Source organism: Solanum verrucosum, unplaced genomic scaffold (assembly GCF_900185275.1).
Source record: "Solanum verrucosum unplaced genomic scaffold, falcon-dt-bn FXZP01001278.1, whole genome shotgun sequence".
Classification (NCBI taxonomy): domain Eukaryota; kingdom Viridiplantae; phylum Streptophyta; class Magnoliopsida; order Solanales; family Solanaceae; genus Solanum; species Solanum verrucosum.
In genome coordinates this window covers 522,694-532,712 of record NW_026020317.1, presented here as the reverse complement: position 1 = coordinate 532,712, position 10,019 = coordinate 522,694, and positions in this window count along the sequence as shown.

The following is a 10,019-nucleotide window of genomic DNA, read 5'->3' as shown; positions in this document are numbered from 1 at the left end:
AGGAAAAGTGTTACTTAAATTAACTTCTGGAAAAACTTATCCTTGAACAATGTTTTGTATGTTTCCTCTCTCCGTAGAAACTTAGTTTCTGGAGCACTTCTCAACAAAGTAGGCCTTAAACTTATTTTTGAAGCTGATAAAATAATTATTTCTCGTGGAGGAGACTTTGTTGGAAAGGAATATCTTAGTGGAGGATTATTTGTATTGGACATTGTTCAAGAGATAGTCAATAATGCAAGTATTTCAAATTCTGCTTATATTGTTGAGTCTATTAACTTGTGGCATGGTAGACTAGGTCATGTTAATATTGCTTCTATTAAAATACTTAGAAAAATGTTATTAATTCCTATGATAAAAACTGATGAGTTTTCCTAGTGTGTGTAGAAGTAAAGCATGCCAAGAAACCTTTCAAATCTGTTATTAGTAGAAAGACCAAATTACTTGAACTAATATATTCAGATTTAGCAAATTTCAAGAACACTGTTAGTAAAGGTGGAAAAAAGTATTACATTACTTTTGTTGATGACTTTTCTAGATACACTAAGGTATATCTTCTTAAGTCTAAAGATGAGGCTGAAAGCATGTTTTTGAAATTCAAAGCAAAAGTGGAAAATCAATTAGATAGGAAAATCAAGAGATTTAGATCTGATAGGGGCGGTGAATATAATACTAAAACTCTAGAAGATTTTTGTGAGAAAATTGGTATTATACATGAGGTTAGTGCTCCCTATACTCCCCAACAAAATGGTGTAGTCGAACGGAAAAATAGAACCCTTAAGGAAATGATGAATTCTATGCTTTTAAGCTCTGGTCTATCTGAAAATATGTGGGGAGAAGCAGTTTTGTCTGCATGTTATATTCTTAATAGAGTCCCTCATAAGAAGTTAGACCAGACCTCATATGAGTTGTGGAAAGGGTTTGCTCCTAACTTGAAATTTCTAAAATTGTGAGGGTGTTTGGCTAAGGTTGGTCTACCTGATTTTAAACGCGTAAATGTTGGTTCTAAGACTTCTCATACTGCCTTTATTGGTTATGCTAAAAATAGTGTTGCATATAGATTTATGTCTTTAAGTGATCACTCTATTTGTGATCTAGAGATGCAGAATTTTTTGAGCATATTTTTCCTTTTAAAAAATATGTCGAGTGATGTGCAAAATAATGCTTCTGCATATATGTCAAACAATTCTCATAGTGTGCCTTCTTCTAATGTTATTTCTAACGAGCATGAAAATGAAATCAGAAGGAGTAAAAGATGTAGAACTGAGACAAGTTTTGGTCCTGATTTTATCACTACTTTCTTAACTGAAAATTTTGATATTAATATTTTAAATGATGAATTAGTGTCTATCTATTTAATCGAAGAAGACCCTACGACTTATGATGAAGCAATGAGATTAATAGATGTTATATTTTGAAAAGAGGCTATTAAAAGTGAATTAGACTCTATAGTTTCTAACACACTTGGGACTTGTATGATTTACCTAAAGGTTGTAAGTCCATAAGTAGCAAGTGGATATTTAAGAAGAAATTGAGACATGATGGTACAATTGAAAAATATAAGGCTAGACTTGTGATTAGGGGTTTTAATCAAAAGAAAGGTGTTGATTACTTTGATATTTATTCTCCTGTGACTAAAATAGCGACCATTAGAACTCTTATTGCTTTAGCCGCTATTCATGATTTAGTGGTACATCAAATGGATATCAAAACAACATTTCTAAATGGTGATTTAGAGGAAGAGATCTATATGACTCAACCTGAAGGGTTTGTCATTCCCGGACAAGAGGATAAAGTATGAAAATTGAGAAAGTCCTTGTATGGAGTAAAACAAGCACCTAAGCAATGGTATGAAAAATTTAATAGCACATTAGTGGATAATAACTTTGTTGTAAATTCATCTGATACCTGTGATTATTCTAAGATAATAGGTTTAGATTGTGTAATTATATGCTTATATGTAGATGACATGTTAATCTTTGGTCCTAATGTGAATGTTATTAATGAGACCAAGAACTTTTTGTCTTCTAAATTTGAAATGAAAGACCTTGATGAAGCAGATGTGATTTTGGGAGTTAAAATCAAAAGAATTGCTAATGGGTTCTCTTTGTGTCAGTTTCATTACATTGAAAATATGTTGAAAAAGTTTGATTGTTTTGATGTAGTTCCAGCGAGAACTCCTTATGATCTTAGCATATACTTGAGGAAGAATAAAGAATCTAGTGTTTCTCAAACTGAATATGCTAAAATAATTGGGCGTGTAATGTTTCTAATGAACTATACTCGGCCTGATATAGCTTATGTTGTCAGTAGATTGAGTAGATATACTCATAATCCTAGCAGTGAGCACTGGAATGCTCTTCATCGCTTGCTAAGGTATTTGAGAGGTACTATGAATTGGTGTTTGCACTTTAATAAATTTTATGTTGTTTTAGAAGGGTTTTGTGATGCAAACTGGGTAACTGACAATGATGAAGTTAGATCTACCAGTGGCTATGTGTTTACTTTGGGTGCAGGTGCTATTTCGTGGAAGTCTTCCAAACAGAATTGTATAACACGTTCTACCATGGAATCTAAATTTATTGCTCTCGAGTTGGCAGGGCAAGAATCTGAGTGACTGAGAAATCTTTTGGCGGATATGTCATTGTGGGAAAGAAAAGCTTCATCAGTCTCTCTTCATTGTGACTCACAAGCAGCAATTGAAACTGCCAAAAATAGTGTGTACAATGGAAAAAATAAGACATATTCGCATTAGACATGGTGCGGTTAAACATTTGTTGAAACTGGGTGTTATTTCCTTGGAATATGTAAGGTCCGAAAGAAATTTGGCGGATCCTATGACCAAGGACTTGACAAGGAAAATAATCCTTGAAACGTCGAGGGGGATAGGGCTAAAGCCCATTGATTGAGGTAATGTAGTGGTCCTGTTAGGCCTCAATATACACCACATTTTCTATCCCTATGGCGTGAGGCAGTGTTTTATAAGGTTGAGCTTATTTTGCTCTTAATGATTCTATAGCCTTAAGGTGGTCTATTTGAGATAGACTTGATAGAATCACCTACGTGAGTGTAAAGGTGTGGTCGCCTTTTATGAAAGACTTGGGTCATCTTTCTAAAGCACTCATAAGACCCAAGGTGTGTGTGCATGACCATAAAAGCACTTTGTATCACGGAGGTTGCTTAAATATAAGGATATGATATGTGTTATGGGGTCTCAATTTATATCCATCCAGTTCAAGAATACTCCACTTTGTGGATATTAAGTTGTTGCCTCATATCACTACGTGTCAATTCAAATCGAAAGATATTGATACTTAAGTACATGTTCCTTCCTTTTGCCCAAAAGTCAGTTCTTACTCTTTATCTTTGCATTGGTGGGGGATTGTTGAGTTAATACTATAGTTGAGTTAATTCTAACTGTGTTAATTAAGTCTAATGCAAAGATATAACAGCAATACGTTTCGAAAAAGAAAACATAAACATTCCAAATTAAAGACAAACAAGGGGTTTATGTAAAAGTGATGTAATGGCCTTTAATGCCATTAACCTTGACAATCCGTTTCTCAAAATGAAAAATTAACTCTTCTATTTGAAACTCCTCCTCTTGAAATATCTATATAAGCATGACCTTTTGTGAGTATAAGAGATATAGAACATAAACCAAAAAAGAAGAGAAAAACTTTCTTCTCCTTTCTTTTCTTAAAGCTTATTCTTAGAATATTTTTGGGCCATTGGTTTTGGGCAATGTCCAAACTTTCAGCCACGATTGCACGTGTTTGAGAGTAACTGTGGAATCTTGGGGAGCGACCGACTACTACGATTTGCACCGGAGTCGGGCCGAAATCGCTTTCAAGGCAATGGCTTGCCACGACACAGTGTTTGTGATAAGCTATTTACTACTTTGTAATTCCAATCCAATATCAATATTGTAATATTTTTTCCAACATTTTATATCGTTCACCAACATAATTATCAACAGAATATATTCCTCCTTTGACTAAGAATCATATACCATATTATTAAATAACAATTACGCTTCAATTTAAAAGAAATTTTAAAATCAAGTAATCAACTATGTAATGCTCATTATAGATATCGAATAATTTAACAAGAAAAAGTTGTCAATTTCTGACTCTAGCTTGCATTTGCAACTAATGATCATAAATAGATGAATTAGATTGAATTTGGGTGTGAATAATTCAGAAGTCAAGGAAAAATGAGTCAAAGTTCAACTTTTCATATTTTTTGTGGATCAAAAAATGATTAATAAACTGATCGAAAATGTGCTAGACATAATTATGTGTAGTTTTATTTACAGACAATTCTACTTTAAAAGAAAAAAAAGGTTACCTTCTCCCAAAGACAACACATATTTAAAAGAAAAAAAATATTTTAAGTTCTAATTATCAATCATACTGAGTCATAGCAATAATTTACTTTAAGAAAAACTCGCAATATCCTGTATTATATATTTTGTATTATTGCAACTTATATAGATATATTAAGAAAATATTTATCATCTATAGTAATAATATTTTTTTCACTTAACACTTATAATATATATTATAGATTACAATTTATAAAACACATAATACATCTATATTGCATACATAATTTACTTTTAATAAATATAAATATTTATATATTGCTATAAATGGTACTTTCTCCGTCCCATTTTATGTGGCACTTTTTGGATTTCGAGATTCATACAAGTCTATCTTTGACCGTAAGTTTTTCATAGATCTTTTTAATATTTTGAATTATTAATTATTGTGATGTATAGTACTTTTTACGTAGTTTACAAATATATAAATTTCATTTCAAAAAATTTGTAGGTTTCATACGCAAATTTCCATTCAAAGTTAAAATGTTTGACTCTCGAAAAATGAAAAGTGCCACATAAATAGGGACAAAGAGAGTAATAAATAAAAAATATGTTAAAACCAATAATTATTTATTATAAAAGGCATTAGCACAAATACCGCAAAACCTCACTAAATTAATACTCGATTAATTAATAATCTCTCTAAGATAATATTATTTCCGGTCCTGACTTGGGCCTATGGAAAAAATCACCCATATCAGTAAGATAATATATTTTCATAAGACTCCTATATAAATATATGGTCCCATTAATATTATAAATTAATAATTATCTAAAAGTACAAATATATCTAAGACAATTTAGTGAATATGATTCTATTGTATTCTGTTTTTTGTTAATACTAATTTAAATCTAGTTAAAGCTCATCTCTAACTTTTCTTATTGCATCCAAAAGTTTCAGTGTTGTCTTTTTGAATTCACTACAACAAATTTGATTATCAGGGACAAATAATTTCATCATTTATAAATCATATTTCGTCACTAAAAATCTTGTGAGACGAAAAATAATTTGTCAATCATTCGTCACTAAATGTGTGTCGCTAAAAGTATACAAATTCGATTTAGTGCTTCATCGCTAAAAGTATTATTTAACTACAAAAAGAAAAATCGTCCCCAAATGCTTAAACATTTGTGACAAATTTATTTGTCGTAAAAAGTATATTTTTTTTTGTAGTTAATAGTATGCTTTGTTACTAAAAGGTTATTACTACCGACAAAATTATATCGTCCCTAATTATTTTACTTTAATCAGTGACGACATTAATTGTCTCTAAAGTTATATGTATTTCGTAGTTGAACAAAATCTAATTTCGTCACTAATGACTATATTTTATATAAAAAAATTATTTTGTTCTTAAATGTATTATTTAGGGATAAATTTATTATTATGAAAAAAAGGTTAATGTTCCTATTATCTCCCCCCATCTCAATTTTTTTAAACCCTTCCCCGAGAGGGGCTCCCACATTATGCTTTCTTGGGGACTCGAACTCACAACCTTAAGGTTAGAAGTGAGGAGTGTTTACCATCCGATCAACTCTCTCTTGTCTCTCATTTTTATTTTATTTTTAACTTCATTCACTTCTTTCAAATTTAACTTCTATAGAAATAATATATTATATGATTATTTATATAAATACACAAATGCATGAAATTTACCACTCACAATTCATTCAAATATAGATTATATATTAATTAAATTGTATATTTTTTAAAATATCTTTAAATATATTTAGTACGATTCTTTCATTTTATTTATTTATTTTTATAAATTATTCAGTACAATTATAAATTTATATAAAATTAAACTTTCGATTTTATTAAAAAAATAAATAATCGGTTCAACTTTATCAGTAAATCAATTGTTTTGAAAAAAAACATCGATACCCATAACTATAATATTTCATCATAATATATTTGAAATCCTAGTTGATTCATTTCTTTCATTTTTGCTTTCATTTTTTAGTTTATTTCAATTTTCACACTGATGGAAACAGTTAATAGAAATTAATGATATATTTCTCATCTTTGCAAAGCCTAAATTTTTAAGTCGATGTTATCTTTGTATAGTTGCTCTACGTACATATGTGGAATTACTATTAAATATGTAAATATTTTTAGGCAGAAGTAAATAGATCGACTTAGTCTATGCAGTTTACCAATAACAAATCAATAGACACGCTCAAAATTAGCACCAAGACTTGAGAAATTATTTTTTCTATCGTCTTTATCGATGAAAGTGTATCAAATAAAAAATAAAATTGTTAAGCCAACAAGTATTAGCAACATAGTGGTAGAACCGTACACCACTCACGATACTTAGAATCTGGATTGTATTTTTCAAATGATGCATTTTATAATTGCATAATTTAAGAAAATTGATGAATTGAACTTTTTCATTTTTACAAAATCGATCGAATTCGTTGGTTTTAATATTTTCCCTCGCCAATTAACGAATGAACTCTGTCTATTTCTTATGAAGCACTTGTATTATTATTTTTGTAAGTTGTCACTTATAATTATAAACAATTGTAGCAAAAAAAAAATGTATTTAGCTATGATTTTTTTCGTAGCAAATAGTTGAATTATTCACTACAAATTTTAAGTCGTCGCTATTTAACACCTTACATATTTTGTGACAAATTTTTTTCGTCACTAAATCACATATTGATTAGAGACAATAAAATCTTTGTCACCAATTCTTTATATTATTTTTGACGAAAATAAATGTCATAATTAAATCTAAATTTTTATAGCTAAGACTTATAATATTTAACTACGAACTCTAATTTGTCGATATTGTAACAATATATTTTTTTGATGAATTTTTTTGTGTCAAAAAATTAATAAATTTTAAGACAAAATAATTTGACATGAATCAGTTACATTATTATTGACAAAATAATGTATCATGATAACTTTAAATTCGTGAATAACACTACTTAACAAATGGCGCCAATTAAATTTTTGGTGGGAAACTTTAGTGGATAAAATTTTGCTACGGATTTTTATATTTCGTCACCAAAAGTATGTGTCTCGTATATTTAAGCACGAAAAGTAAATTTTGTCACTAAAAACGAACAATTAGTGATTAATTTGATGTCGTAGCTAATAATTTCGTAGCTATATATCATATTTGTTATAGTGACTTATCCATAAAATTGTGAAGAGTTTAGATGTGATAAGTGCTTCCTTACACGTAACTGGTCCCAAAGGTATATTGTATCATCTTCATCTCTATCATCAACATTGTTTTTCCAATGGTATCCACAATTTCTTCTAAGCTTTGGACCTCTGAACATGTATCATCCCATCTGTTAGTAGTGTCCATTTTATTGCGATAATCGAAATTATTAATCATAACCTCAAGTTCATGAATGACATTTTCACAAGTGGGTTCATTAAAATTCTTCGAGATTTCACTCCCGAACGAATTTTATGGTGTCAAAGCATTCTTCAAATTAATAAAAATTAATTTATCAATTAAATAATACATCTACAAAAAAATAATATTTCATGATCTCACCTATATTATATTAATTTAGTGATGTTTTAATGTAACTTTTCCTATATATTAGTTGGGTTTTGTTTGGTTTTAAATTGATTCTCTCAATTTTTCTCTCAATAGTTACAACAGAGCTTCTTGAAAGAGAAGGAAAAAAAAGAGTGAGAAAGATATTTGAAAAGGGAAAGAAAGATTGAAAAGAAAATGAAGGGGGAAGGTTTAAATTTTGAAATTAAATTTAAAAAAAAAGAAGAGGAAAAACTTTTCAAAATATTTGAAATATTAATCTATACCCCAAAGTTTTTAATTAGGCTAATCAAGTCCACTTTTCATTTAATCCTCTTTGACTAAGTCAATGTCACCAAAAACAAAAAAAAGACTTACTTGACACCTTTTATAAAATTTTCTCTTCAAAGTAGGTATTTCTTAAATATTAGTTTGTCTTCAATTGTAGGAGCCCTTAACTTGTGCATTTTTTTGAAGATTTGAAACGGATGTTGTTATGAACAAGTCCAGCCCAATATGGATATCAAGGTCACACAAATAGTTGTTAGGCTGACAAGAGTTATTGGACCGAGAACAAGCAATAGGGTCGGGTTAATTTGAAATCCGTATTGAGTAGTGGGTGTGAAAACGGTTTCATCAAAAAAGGATAGTTGTATGTGAATCTGTGATTCAGGGTTTATGCATATCGAAGAAAAATTGTTGTCTTTTCTTCTTCTTCTAGAATTTAAGCTTCTCATCCCCATGCTTTTCTATCATTAGTTACTTGTTATTTCCATTGTAATTCAATAGTTTGGATATTGCAATTACTATTCTAAAATTGTAATTGTGTTTCAGTTCTCTTATCAATGTAATGAGCAATTCGGGTTTGTTATGGTGGTTATATTAGTATCTAGTCAAGTATCATGTTAGCTACAAAGGATTATTTAGCGATAAATTAACTAAATATCATAATTGATTCATGTTATTTTGTAATAGCAAGAAAGATTGCATTTGTCATATTTTCAACATATTTCTCAATAATTATTGTTATTATATATCTTAAAATAAGTTGTGACATGAATAAAAGGCGTTTAACATCCCTCTAGTGACTTAATAATTTAGTTTAGTAAGTACAACATGTACTACAAAATGCAACAATATCATACAGTATACACAATTAAATAAAAATGTTGGGTGACAAATTTAATTTGGTAAAGAAATAGTTACTAGTCAAAATAATTCCCTGCCTTTAGCCAACTATCTAGAAGCAATGGTTTTTCACTTGGACAAGTGTCACAACTAGAGCCAATTAAAAATTATGGAGTACTTGTTATTCCCTAATATTAATTAGTATGTGGACTAATTATTCGAATAATCTAGTTATGCACTTCGACTATTTTATGAAATACTTTTTAGGAAAAATTACATAAATTTACAATTTAAGATATCATAATTTTTAAAATAATTTATTATTTAACAAAATTCTCCTCTCGGATACATCCATATCTCCTCTCAAGTACATTCTTCTCATTAAGTAATATATCACTTGTAATATATAGGACAACCAAGAAATGTATCCGGGAGCAATGAAAAATTTGAATTATTTTATAATTGGATATAATTAACCCCCAAAATTTTCGTATTTTATATTTATTATTAACTTTTTTTCACTAGAAGTGGCAATATCAGCCCAACTGTTCATTTAATATTTCTACGTCTTACCAACTATTATAAAATAGTTCAATTGGTTTAGTCGAGCAATTGTATGTTTTGTTAAATTATCACTTTAACCTTAATTTTCAAATCAAAGACTGTGATATATATTCAGGGACAGAGCTACAGTGTTAAATGGGGGTTTGAACGAGAACCCACTGATTTTTACGTGGATTCTATATACGTACTAAAAAATTATGTATGAATATATATAAATATTGTGTGCAAACCACATCAAACTAAGGTGGGTGGCACAGTGGTAAGCGCGTGGGCAGCGCTGATTTTTTTGGATGGGGGTTCGAGCCCCACTGGCAACTATTCAATTTTTCCAATTTTTTTTTATTTTGGATTAAAAATGTGTTTTGTGTCTATCTTTTATCCTCCTTTAATTCAATTTTTCCTATATAGATTTTCTAAATTCTTTTCAAACAATAAAA